Source organism: Pinus tabuliformis, chromosome Q (assembly GCF_031772625.1).
Source record: "Pinus tabuliformis cultivar Carrire ecotype Pingquan chromosome Q, CPIR1, whole genome shotgun sequence".
Classification (NCBI taxonomy): Eukaryota; Viridiplantae; Streptophyta; class Pinopsida; order Pinales; family Pinaceae; genus Pinus; species Pinus tabuliformis.
In genome coordinates, this window is record NC_142296.1 from 1321497249 (window position 1) to 1321511122 (window position 13874).

Genomic DNA, 13874 nt, shown 5'->3' on the forward strand with positions numbered 1-13874 from the left:
AAAGCACGACTAAATTTGGTTGGCACGACTGTTGCTCTAAGATAGAGCGCCAATGGTCGCGCCCCCTTTTGAGGATCTCCATCATTGGCGCGGGTAGGATACTGTGGACTTGCGCCAATGGAAAAAGAGCATTTTTTAGGGATGATCTGCAGAAGGTGTCTTCAGGGAACATGGAGTACATACTCAGGGGAACATAATGCAGGTGTTTTTAGACTTTATCACTTCTTATAACTCCCGGGATGGGTCCTCCAAGGTACGACAAGAGGAGTAACAGGGATGGTGACAAATTACTGTGTAACATACACCTCGACTCCCTCGTTTAACAAGTCTCTAAAAATGTTGAGTATGGCTCTCTGGAATTTGGCAGGTGCATTGCGTAGTCTGAAAGGTAATACCTTGTAAGCAAACATCACCCAGGGGTAGGTGTAGGTAGTCTTATCTTGGTCTTCAGGGGAAATTTGGATTTGGTTGTAGCCACTAAAGTCGTCTAGGAAAGAGAGGAATTTTTTACCTGCCAATGTTTCTAGAACCTGGTCGATGAACAAGAGGGGAAAATGATCTTTTTGTGTTGCTTTATTAAGATCTTTGTAATCGACACATATACACCACTTCCCACTTTTTTTAGGAACCACAACTAATGGAGAAACCCATTTGGTATCAGATATAGGATAGATGAAATTTACATCTAACAGTTTATGTAGTTCGTCTTTAACAACATCCTTTAGGTGAGGGTTTAATCTTCGTTGAGTTTGTCGAATGGGTCTCGCATCTTTCTCAGTGTAGATGTGGTGCATACATAATTGGGGGTCAATCCCTTTCATATCCAGATAATCCCAAGCGAAAGCCTCTTTATATTTTCCAAGGAGTTGTATAAGACTCTGCTGCTGGTCATCAGTAAGGTTTTTGTTAATTTTTAGGACTTTCCCTCGCTCAATTTCAATAGGTTTGCTGTTATAAATAGTTGTTGGTATTGTTTGGTCATTGATATATTTTAAGGGATCTTCTTCAATTTCATTATCCAGTGCTGCTTCAATCATGTGACATTTTAGATTAGATACGACAGTTGGGTGGTTAATGTAAGTGTTAATAATGTCATTTTCTGTTTGATTCTTAAATTCAAGAGCATCTGCTACAGTTAGCGGTGATCGAATATTTTCGGTTAAATATGTTACAGGTTGCTTCCTAGTTTTTATTATAGTTAGGCTTGGCTGAGCTAGAGGATATAAAGCTAGGTTCTTCACATTACTTCCTCTTGCTATAGTCATACTGCTTGTTCGACAGCTTATATAAGCATCTGCAGTCGCTAGCCAAGGTCTTCCTAATATTAGAGGATGTCCATCTAGTTGGTTTCTAGGATTAATAATCAAGAAATCTGCTGGGTATTCCCAAGAATCTACAGACACCATTACATCCTGTAATGTCCCTTCCGGTTTAACCACTGATCGGTCAACAAGTTCCAGCAAGGTCGTAGTTGGATCTAAGCTGTGATGCCAAGTCTTTGACAGGTTGTTGTTGTGAGAATATTAATGGCTGCCTCTAGATCGACTAATGCATTGGGAAAGGAACATCCATTTATTTGTAATGTGACTATAGGGTTTCCTGGGTCCTCATATTTCGCTGGTGTTTCTCTGCCTGATAATAAATCAGATAAAGTTCTGACTACGTGGACATTTGGTGTTGCTTTTATTTTCCTCGTAGGATTTTTGGTACATAATTCCTTAATGGTTTTTGCATAGATTGGAATGTCCTGAATAGCCTGGAGGAGGGGTATTTTTACACAAATATTTTTTAATTCTCCTAGGAGATCAAAATTGGGATATTCGATTGGGCGAGGTATAATCAATCTTTCTGGGAATGGTGGAGAAGAGGTAATAGTTTGATCGTGGCTTTTCTGTTTAACTGTATTCTCCATTTGAGGTGTTTGTTCTACAGGTAGAGGTTCTTCCAATTGTATATTTTTATCACCCTCTGTCTCGATTATCCATTTAGACCTCAATTTGAGTTCATTACACTCTCTCAACTCAGTTTCCAGATCCAACCCTTCAATAATTTGTACCAACTGGACTGGTTTATTGTTGGGATTCGAGTTGGGCTGGGCTAGGAACTGTGGTCGTAGATTGGGTTGAGGATTCTGCTGCAGCGTGTAAGGTGCTGGTAGCGTAGGTTGAGGTAGGGGGATTGTTCCTGCTGGCTGGTTTGTAGGTCTTTGCCAGCTTGATTGCCAGTTTTGGTTTTGTGAAGTGGAGGGGGGCCATTGAAATGGATATGGATTGTTCTACCAAAATGGTGGAAAGTAAGAGGAATTTGTCCAACTATTATTTGGATTTAATTGATTGGACCAAGGTGGCATAGAAAATGCTTGTGGTGACCAATTAGGAAAAGGTGGATGGTTCTGCCATGTAGCTCTTGTGTATTGCTGAGAATTGTATTGTGAGGGCTGAAAGAATGAAGATGAGTCGGTAGGCATACCTATTTGTCGTGCTTGCCATTGGCGACGTTGATTTAACAGGTAGACTAGTTCCGTTTCTTCCTCTGCCTCTTTGAAGACCGCTTTTAATCCTGGGAGCGATGGGAAATTTTTTGTGGCATGTTCTTTAGTGCTTCTGGCACAAGTCTGTACCATATCTAGTGGACATTCTTTATGACTATGTTTCTTCCTGCATCAAGGGAAAAAAATCACCAGGTTCTGTTTTGCTTCGGTTTGCTTCTGCTTGGCTTGCATGATGTCTAATTGTGTTGTCAAGGTTCCCAGGATATCTGTTTTGAAATCTTCCAGTAGGTTGTCGATTTCAGTACGAGTAATGCTTCCACCAGAGATTTTGTTGTCCCTGGTGATCATATCGCGTTCTGCTAGTTTCAGTCTTGTACTGCCCCTTGAGCACCTAATACACAAATTAATAATGTTAGCATATTCTTCTTGATAGATATCACCTTTACCAATAATGTTCAATGTCTCTATACATTGGTCTTTCATCCCCTTAATCAGCATGTTTTTTAACACATTATCAGGGAGAGGCAGATTTGCGTAGGGAGACCTTTGGAGGTTATATTGGAAATGCTTCACACACTCTTCCAAAGTTTCACTAGGTGTTGCTACCATTTGGAATATCTCATCTTTTAGTTCTCTAGATTTGCAATAATCCTGATATTTTTTAAGGAAAGCAGTTTTCATTTGGTCCCAATCATTTATGGTGCTCCCACCCAATCCCATAAACCAACACATGGCTGCTCCCTTTAAAGTGGAGGGAAACAACTTCAGTTTCTGGGGATTGGTGGTGTAATCATAACCCCGACATAGGACATCAAATTCAAACAGGAACGCATCTGAGTCTTCTGAAGTGAGTCCATGAAAGGTGGGAATATTTTGTAGAGGGATAGATTTCATGGGGGCTTTGAGAGCTGTGTCAACAATAGGATACTGTAATGTAGAGGTCTGGGGTGCTTGTGGATTATTGGCCATTTGATCAAAGATATGCTAGTACCCTTCTGGGATTTCTGGAGCTAGAGAGTTATCCTTGGGATGTCTAGAAGAGGTAGGAATGATCCTAACAACACTCCCTTCATCTGGGACACTAGGTGTCCTTTGCTCAATTACTACCTAAGGGGATCTTGGTTCCTCTGTTTCCCCTGTTTCTACTCCTCCTTCACGAATTTTGCAAGAATTCCCTTCTTGTGAGGGAATTGGTCGCGATTTTCAATATCTTGAAAACTCTACTCACTCCCTTCAGTTTTACTGTAGACCTCAGCATAGGCTATAGATGGTGAGCTTGTGGCCCGAAGGGAGACAATAGGCTGTCTGGAAGCAATGGTTCGGGGACCTACTGATGGCTGAGATTCAGCTTTTCTTAAGATGTCGTCGATAAACGTTGATCATCCAAGGGTCACCGGTCCTTTAGATTTTTTAAGTTTGGGATGTGGAATTGTATTATTTTCTAGTATTTTCTTCTTAGTCATTCATGCAAAAATTCAAATGTTTATTTCTACCTTAAGTTCCTAGAAATTCTGCTGGAAAGCGAGTGGGGGAGCAGGCATTTTACTTGCTTTGTACACAGGTTCTTACCTTCTGTTTTTATTACCTAGTTCTCTCTCAACAGACAAACATCAAACACCTACTTCACTTTTATGTAATTGTGCTAAAAAGCAGGCGGTGGAGCGAGCACTTTACTTGCTCGTTACGTAGGTTATTACCTTTCATTTTCAATAACCAATTATTTCCCAAAAATGATTATCAGATGTACATCACTCTTTGTAAAATGGCGACACTCTCCCCGGCAACAGCGCCAAAATGTTGGTTGATAAAAGTTGTCTCTAAAAACTCCTAATTACCCCACATTAATCATCAACCCGGGCAAGTCTTTTTATTCCAAGAGTGTACACAATATGTGCATGCTATGAATCTAGAGAGTAATGTTTCTTAAAACGAAGTATAAACCTTTGATACAAGAGTAAACATATGCATCTAATAAACTCAAATTGTAGTTATTAAAGGAAATATGACATCCAAGCTTCAAGACTCAATCCTCTACTGAAATCGTAACCAAATCTCACACAAGCAATTCAGTTAACAATAGCATTAGCCAAGAGAATAGTAGCAATAACTCATCTCTTCCTAGTTGATTCAATCTAAATCATACTCAATCTCTATGAAGCAATCCAAATGGAAGTGATGTCAATCTGAGAGTTCAATAGCGATAACAAAACTCCTACAGCTGATTAAATAAATACGATTCACTATCTAAATAATTTGATATGGAATAAGCGTAAATTGAATCAAATGACAGTACTGTAAAAAATTTAAAGAAAATACACTACCTCAATACAAGAAAGCGGTAAAGAGCGAATAGGATAAATTCACAGAAAATGGGAAAATTATCAAACCAATCAAACTTGCAAGAATCATAAATATATAACACAAGGAAGCAGTTTAATCCACCAGAGGTCGAGCCCTTAGCCACTAGTTCCTATCCAGCCAGACCAGCAAGCAAGAAGACCAGCCATACCACGCCTGTAAACGGACGGGTATCAGGCTACATTGATGGGTTCTAAACTGGCTGGGGTTATATGTAGTGCCCATCAGAATCCCGTAGCGTAGCGATAAGCAGAGGTTGCCTGCCTGTGGGGGGGCCAGATCAGGAAAGGCTTCAGGGCTGAGGCTTTCATATCCCGCCTTCCTTATCTCTCCTACCTATGATAAGGAACGGAATGTTCCAAACTCGCTCGAGAAAGGGGGGCAGGAGTACGTACGCCATGCTAATCTTAACACATTTCACTATCGCACGAGATACTGCTGAGCTATATCAGAGAATACGAATGAACAACAATTTCAATTACATATTAATCATTGAACTTAAGTAGCATTACAACACGGTCACGTTCTCCAACAGCATGAGTCTGTAAATTAAAATTAAAATTTGAAAATAACGGAGAGTGATCCCCTTTCTTCCTACAATCATTTGCTTTTATGGTCAGAAAGAGGCAAAAGATAAATGTGATCCCTTAGGATCTCCCGATCCTGAGGGATTCACAACTGAATGCTATCTTCAGACACCCTTCCTATTTCGTGCTAATCATCCTAATTCGTCCTCCAACTTGTCCGCAACTGATGCGCTCCATTCTCCCTTTGTTGGGTTATGTTGTTCCATCGCTAGGGAACAACAATTGTTCCTTTCATCGTTTTTCTGCATAAATAGGAGTAAAAGTTAGTTATGATAGCTAAATATTAACTGCGAGTATCTCATCCGTTTCTTATCATAATCCATTGATATGTTAGCGTATTAAGATATGAAAGAGATAAGAAAAGAGGAAAAATGTGATAGAATTAAGAGTAAATACATACCCATTTCATAACTCAACAACAACTTGAGCTGATCTGATACCATATGTCACACATCCATAGTAATTAATGATATACATATACATATAAAAAAAATATTTACCCAAGTCTATCGACAACTTGGAAGGGCTGTTTTTTGCATTTGCATAATTGTTAGTGATTTAAATTATAACTCAACTATATGCATTTATTAAATGGGTCAATACTTACATTTTGTCTGGTGGTCGCATTACGAAGTTGTAATACATAAAGATTGACTTGGAAATGGTTTAACCATACTCTAAACCCTTAATTTCATTTGTTTACATTATTAAATGTTAGAGTATTGCGATCTGTACATTGGTACAAATATCCATAAGGTAAACATTAAAGGGTTCTGGTCCCTCCCTAGGAATACGAGGCCGCTCCTTTGCGGGTCTTCGACCTGGGCTACAGTTGGCCTCCAACCGTGTGGATGACCATGCCTCATCGACGATTCCCCTTGCAGTTGCTCATCCGACGGTGTGGGCTGAGGCAGGTAACCTTAAGCCAGTGTCCAGAGCGGAGTGAGGTTTGCTTGTTGGCCATTCTGCCGTGGAGGGTTCTACTAACATTATTGCAGAGAGGGGTTTCAACTCTGTCTGTTAGCCGAGGGTTTCCTTATGAGCTTTAACTTGTCCCTTGGCTCTGTTGAGTTTGGAATATTTGATGTAGCTAGTTCAGTTGTTTCTGAGTTTTGTTGTCCCCATTTGCATCTAGACTCCGTTATGGCGAAACTGGGTATGCCCTGGGGGCTCCTCGACGAGTTGGAGGAACTTGACAGCCACCTGGGTAAGCAAAGGCATTTCAATTCTTGTAACCCCTCATTATTTTTCTTGTCATCATATTTTATGGAGTTCTGACTGCTCCTTCCGAATGCTCCTTCGACATGTTTCGGGTATGAGACAAAGTCTATATTAATTCTGAGGTTTAATGCTTGTGTTTGGGATGATTCGTAGGCTTGTTTCTTTAGTTGTTGGTTACACTACTTTTGTTCCTTGGTATGGCTCATTCTGGATTTGGTTGAATCATTGAAAATCCTTTTGACATGATTCTGGGTCTCTTAGTTAGTCCGAGCACTATGCCAAACTAGTTAGGGTTTGGCCTTGGAGGAAATCTTCACTCGAAATAGTTGTTTCCCATTTGAGTTCTTTCTATTTAAGCAAAATAGAATAGGTCCTAGGGTCTTTGATGTCGGTTCAGCCATATCGAGTCTTGGAACTTTTGTCTGGGGTATTAACTGTTTCAGTATTATATTTATGTGAATAGACAGGTGGACAACCACTGTTCTCTTTTTTTCCTTTTTATAGTTAATGTTTTGCTTCTTGTGGAGAAGGCGAGGGACATTCGCATAGTCTGGCTGTACATTTTGTTATCTGCGATATTTTGAACAAGAAATTCTTCTTAATTATAAATTTTGGAAATTCCTAAAGTTTTACTCTTGCAAATATATTTCTATGGTTTTTGCCGCTGTATTATCATAATATAGTTATTGAGAAATCTCATGCATTTTCCTATAGTCGTATATGTCATACTTATAAGGAGCTTTCATTTCCTGAGAATGTTTAGATAGCCTTTGATTTGCTATACATTCGAGCTACGCTCTTTTATTAGAGATAGGTGTAGTCAAGGCTGAATATTACTGTAGGGCTTAAGTTCCTCCATTATGTTCTTTGTTTTCTATTAATGTTTCAATTAATTCTCTGTCTATTACAACCTCCTTGGATGTTGTTTTTTTACTTATTATTAAAATAAAGATTTAGTCTAGTCTCAGTTTCGCTTTCCTGTTACTTGCTATGCTAGAAACCCGAGCTGAGTATTTCTTTCTTTCTAGTTATTCCCATGCAGTTAAGAATATTTATTCATTGTTTACAAATGTACAGAGTTTGTTCTTAATTTACTTTGCTCGATTGAACATGTACAGGTATTCAAAGCTTTTGTAATCTGAATGAATACTTAATATTCATGGAATAAATATTCTAATTCTATTTTTAGAACTAAAATAACTCTAGCATCTGCTATACCTTATATACTCTTAAATAAATTCCTTTTACCGGCTAAATATGACATAAATAACTCTAGTATCGGCTAATAACATAACATATTCTCTCCAAATTTAATACTTATCTGGTTATCTGAGCAATGAAAAAGATGTTAACTCATCTTGCCTCCCAACCTTGAGACTTGTGCCACATTGCCTTTGTCTCTCCTTGAGATGCCCATTTCTGGGTATTCTTTTCTAGAAATGATGTATAATAGTTATCTGGTTCTAACCAGAATTAGCTTCCACAGTTCTTGCTTGTCCCTACAACACAATTCTTTCTTCCTTCATAGTTCATCCCCCTTACTGATCTCAGATCCACATCCTCTTGATTTTTTGGGATAAAACCTTTCTCTAGGAGTAGTTAGGGTTGATAACTGCCCACCCTAACTATCCTTGGGAATGAATCCCATCATCTATTTCCAGATGTCATTTCATGAAATTATGTTAAATCACTTTTCTTGTCTAAATTCTAGCACTGCATTTCTTTTAATAATTTCCAAAACAGAACTCTATTCATTAACAAAACTTTAGTCAGTTTCCCAGTTTGGTTAAATGTGCAGTAAATAAAAGAATATTCACATTTACGGGGGATATCACATAGTTCCCTCTAGGAATTGTGTGGATTTTTCTTGCCCAGCCTTCCCGCAGCTCGAACTGTTCCTCCCAAAAACTGCACAGTTTGGTCCTCCAACTAAGCCAGACCCCACAAACAATCACTGTCGATCCAGATTTCCCATCTTCATCACCCAGTGACTCCTGCGCAGTTTTCATCAGCAGTACCCGGAGCCTCCATCTTGCCTCGCAACCTTGTCACCTCTCCCGGTCACCTGCATCTGAAATGATCATGCATCATGGTAGACTAGGAGGTTTATGGATTTGATGTCGTCTCGTCATGAGTGAATGTAGACACAAGTACACAAACAAACATGGCGCGATGACGGATGGGATGAACAAAGGGAGCACATGCAGAAGGATAGGTTCACCAACAGACGAATAGATGATGCATGCAAAGAGATGTGCTCGTGAATGGATGATCATGCAAAGATGTGTTCGCGGATGAACGGACGAGAAAACATGCAAGATGTGTTCACGAATGGATAGACAGACGAACATGCACCTTTCACCATCGAATGAACCTGTCAAGCTTACCAACATACAAGCAAGGAGAAATGCGTGAATGCAACATCTAGCAAACTAATGACCATCGAGGACTCCGTGCACTTTGCCATGCGGAGGTGAAGCTGTGACACACCATGAAGACATCCATCACTGTTTTGGGAAAATTTAGTGTTTTTTACAAATTCCTAACCCTCTAGACTTAGTAGTTAGCCTAGAAACAACAAACAAAGTAATTCGATACCTTTTCTATAATCAACAGATAATAGAAGCGGGAAGAGAAACCAACCTGTAGCTTTTGCTTGCTCCCTCTCTCCTTTGACCGATTCTGCCGCTCCTTCCCGTACTTAATCCACTTAGAAAATACCTGCACACAAGCCGAGACAGAAACCAATCAAAGTATACAATAAAGATCTGTTAATTAAACATATTATAGAATCCAGAATATGATATACATATAAGAACATGAATGGAAAAAGCTTTTAATTCTTTATTAACAAAAGGAAATATTACAACCCATGAATGTTCATGCTTGATTCAGTGTCTTCCTTCCAGTTTAATCCCTTCTCTCCTCATGAAGCAACAATTCAGCATCATTACAATACTCTCACTAATCTCATTCAAACAACATCTCCTTAGCTCAAGAAATTCCAACCTAGACCAGCCTTTGAATGATTGATAAATTTATAGTTGAAAGGAGGAGGTTAAGCCATTAATGGCCCTCATGAATGCTCTGCCAAATTTGGGAGGTGGTTCCATGGAGGAAGGGATAATGGATTGAGGTTCATTAATCCTCTTCCTCATCCAAATGCAAGCTCAACCAACTTGGAAACTTCCAGAAGCATCCATTGGATGAGGAATCCAATGGATTCATTTAAAAAATTAGTTAAAACTCGCTCAACGTAGGTGAAACAAAGGCTAGGTGCGCTGCAGTGCACCCAGTCAATGCAGTTCCTGCATTGCAATGCAGCCTGATAGAAGGCTCCTTGTGCTGATTTACTTAGAGGCACTTTTTGGATGAATGGTGTCATGGAAACTCTTGGGAGGCAAGCATGATGTAAGTTGACCTCATTAGGGAATGAAACAACTGAATTAGGGATGGATAAACCCTAATAGTAATGATCCAGAAGTTGGAGTTGATGTGCCCAAATTGACCTGTAACAATCACCCAGCAGCACAACAGTTGACATGCACACCAACAACAACATGGATTTACTAGCACTGTCATGTCAAGTCACGTCATCCACATCTCTACTCTAGGCCATACTGTTAATCAATGTAATGTAACATGGAAGTCCAAGAGACCCACTTGTTGTACGAAGAGTCATGTAAAGTTGAAAAGTCATGGAAGTCAAACAGTCATGAGGGTAGTCAACCACCCACAAGGGTCAGTTCACCCTTGGCTATAAATACCACCTCATTTGTACATGCAAGGGACTTTTCACCTTAGCTCCTCCCACATAGCCTTAAGAGTTTGTAATATTTTCTTTGAGGAGTAATTAGTGGCTCCAACGCCCCACCCATGGGGTTAGTGATGTATGGTGTAACGATGTGTCTTGGAATTTTCCTTAATTTGGAAGCCTGCTAACGAGCCAACACATTTTCACACATGTATTGTAACTGTTGTAAGACTAATCTTGAACACTTGTAATGCATGTTGATTTAATCTATGTTTAACACTTGAACTCATTCACTTGTTGTAATACATATCTATTAATTAAAATGTGTTGTATATGTTGTTAAAGTTGTCTCGCCCATGTTGGTTACCTCCCTGGACATCGCACAGACCTTTCACATAAAAATTGCTATAACAACCATTACACTCATGCAGACTCATCCACTAAGTGTTGTATGTGTTATCTTCCCTTGCATGTGTGATTGCCGCATCCGTGTGGACTATTCTTCGGAAAGCTGTGAACGTCCTATTGTGTTGTGTGTTCCTAATAGAGTTGGGGCTTCCTCCCAACTGACTTGGGACTCACTCCCACCCTCTCCCTCTGCAGTGAAAGAACCATTCACATAAGTAACACTAGAAATCGCCAAGTACGCTAACCTCACTTCTCGAAAGAGAAAGCAGACCACTCTCCTGTGCTGACAAGCAAGAGTTGAGGAAAATCTTTAAGATAATGGCAACTGGGCCATCATACCGAATGGGACTCCCACACCAAACAGTGTGAGTTCTAGTTGGGACTTCATACCAGGGTGATCTCCTGAATGTTGGTGGGTCCAGCACCATCAACATTTTTGGTGCTAGAAGGAGGGCAACTAGTTGTATATGGATGAACAACCCCTCACACTCACTCATCAACCATCTGGTCAAGGTAGTAACTTGCAGTCCCTCTTACCTACGTGCGACTCTGTAGTTGGTTATTTCTCACTTCCCAGGACTAAACACAGAATTCCATATCATCACCTTCGCTCCGTCTATCCCATCACTCACCATTTCGGGAAAGCAATCAGACTGATCCCAGGCATACAACATCTTCCATACGCATCAAGGAATCCAAAAGCCACTCCCACAGGGGTTGTTGTATCATCAGTGGAAGAAGTAGTTTTTTACACACTTGAAGGTCTGACAGAATCTATTGAAGATAGAGAGGAACCTAAGGTCTTCTGATAAGGGGAACGAGACACCCTTGTGATCTTGGGATCAGAATTCAGTACATGAGGTGTAGGGGAAGGCGGCAGAGGAGGCGGAGGCAAAGACGAACCAACAGACTCAGAACTAAAATCATCAGATTCTAAAGGAGAGGAGAAGGAAGAAGAAGAAGAAGAGATGGCTGACCAAAATCTAGAATGGATGACTCAGGGACCATTGGCTCTCCCGAGTGTCTTGCATAAGATGCTGAAGCAAGCAGAGATAATGAACATCAAGTTCAACCCTAATAGCACGGTGAAGGCAGAATATCATTTGGACAACTTCTACCAGCAGCTACAAACCCTTGAGGTACGGTATGACGACGTAGCATGTAGATTGTTTCCATGTACCTTGGATGGTCGCGCAGCTGCATGGTATCACAACCTTCCACCAAAATCCATACATAACTGGGGTGCATTCAAACGCATGTTCCTGGAAAAGTTTTCTAATGATAAAACCCTAGCTATGCTACTCAAAGAATTAGGAAGCCTAAAGATGGAGGGAAAAGAAAAAGTAAAAGACTACAATAAGAGGTTTACACGCATATTGAACAAATTTGCAGTAGATACCAAACCTCATGACTCCGTCAATATTGATTACTACACTTCCACACTACCGACCAACATTACGCAATTCGTCAAGTGAGTTGCGAAACCAACACTCTTTGAAAAATGCAAAGAGGCTATTGCTGTTGAGAAAGACCTATGCGCAATTGGAATCATTAATGATGATGAACCAGCAAAGGACTCCAAATACGCAAGAAGAAATTCCCAAGCAATGGCGAGCAACGTTAGACAAGGAAGCAAATGATATTGAAACCCTCACTCGCCTTGTCAAGAACTTGACAACAAAAGTGTCCGAGCTTAAACAATGGAAAACAGACACATCTATAAGCAACCATCCGCCCAAGTAGAGACAAGAAAGTAGCTCATCAGGCAGCAACTGGTACCCTCCAAAAAATACGCAGAGCTGTGTGTTTAATGTTGAATAGTCCGCAAATCCTGAGTTCTGTTCATTCCACGAAGAACATCACCCCGTGAACTGTTGTTCAGACTGGAAGCTAGTCGCAAACTAGGTATATAATCATACATTAGATGCATAGAGAAGTATGCAGGAGCAGCCATATGATAGAGATAATGAAGAAGGTATTGCACTTGATGAAGCATCAATTTTTGGGGATGTGGTGAATGCATATTAGTGCTCGCAAGTAATGCCGAGGACGAACACTGAGAAACAACTCCAAAAGAAAAATGACTGTTGCAATCTCAAGAGTAAAGGGGCTCCCCCTACACTTGGGGAAGTACATGAAAAGATGAGAATGCTGATGAGGAAGGCTGATCCACCAGCTGACCCAAAGTAGAAGACACAAAAAAAGTCCGAGAAGACAACGGTGGACAAGAGTACATCCATGAGCAGAAAACTGCAAAACACTCCGCCGGACAATGTGAACATCTGTTCTACCCCAGACACCTCGGTGCGTCTACCACCTCTGGACTACAACATTGTAGATGACATGAAGAAAAATCGAGCAAACATCAGTTTGTTCGAGTTAGAGTTAGCGAGACATCCTGCTATGTGCATTGGGACAGGCAGCACTAGACAATGTAGCCTCTACCAGAAAGTGAGCAAGCACACCTTCTGGATCACTTTCTACTGTGCTCAACGCACTCCGGATGGAAGAAGCAAACTCAGGTTGTTTTCCATTCCTGCTATCATTTGAAATTTTTAATTGCAATGTTCAGAACTTCTTAGTTGATTCTGGCGCAACAACCAGCATCATTCCGCTCTCCATTGCAAAAAAGATCAATGCACAATGGAGCAAGAAATCCACGCAAATCATCCAACTCGATTGAACATCGGTACCGGCCATTGGTGATCTACGAGACATGATCATCCGAATATCTCATGATGCTCGAGTCCACCATTGCATCAACATAGCTTTTGTGGACATATCAGAAGCATACGGTCTACTACTCAGCAGAGACTGGTCCAACAAATTGGACGAATATTTTTCTACAGACTGGTTGCACATATGGCTTATGTACAAGGGAAAATGAAACCAAATATGGGTGTTATCTGAGAGGTATATGAAGCACAATGTCACTCCTCTTAACGGAGAGAATGAATCATTGGCCTCCGTAGAACTCATGTTTGGCAACTACCTCCTTGAGACAACATTGGAGTGTTATCCTGCAGGGCCAGGTCCAACCCCACAAGGCACACAG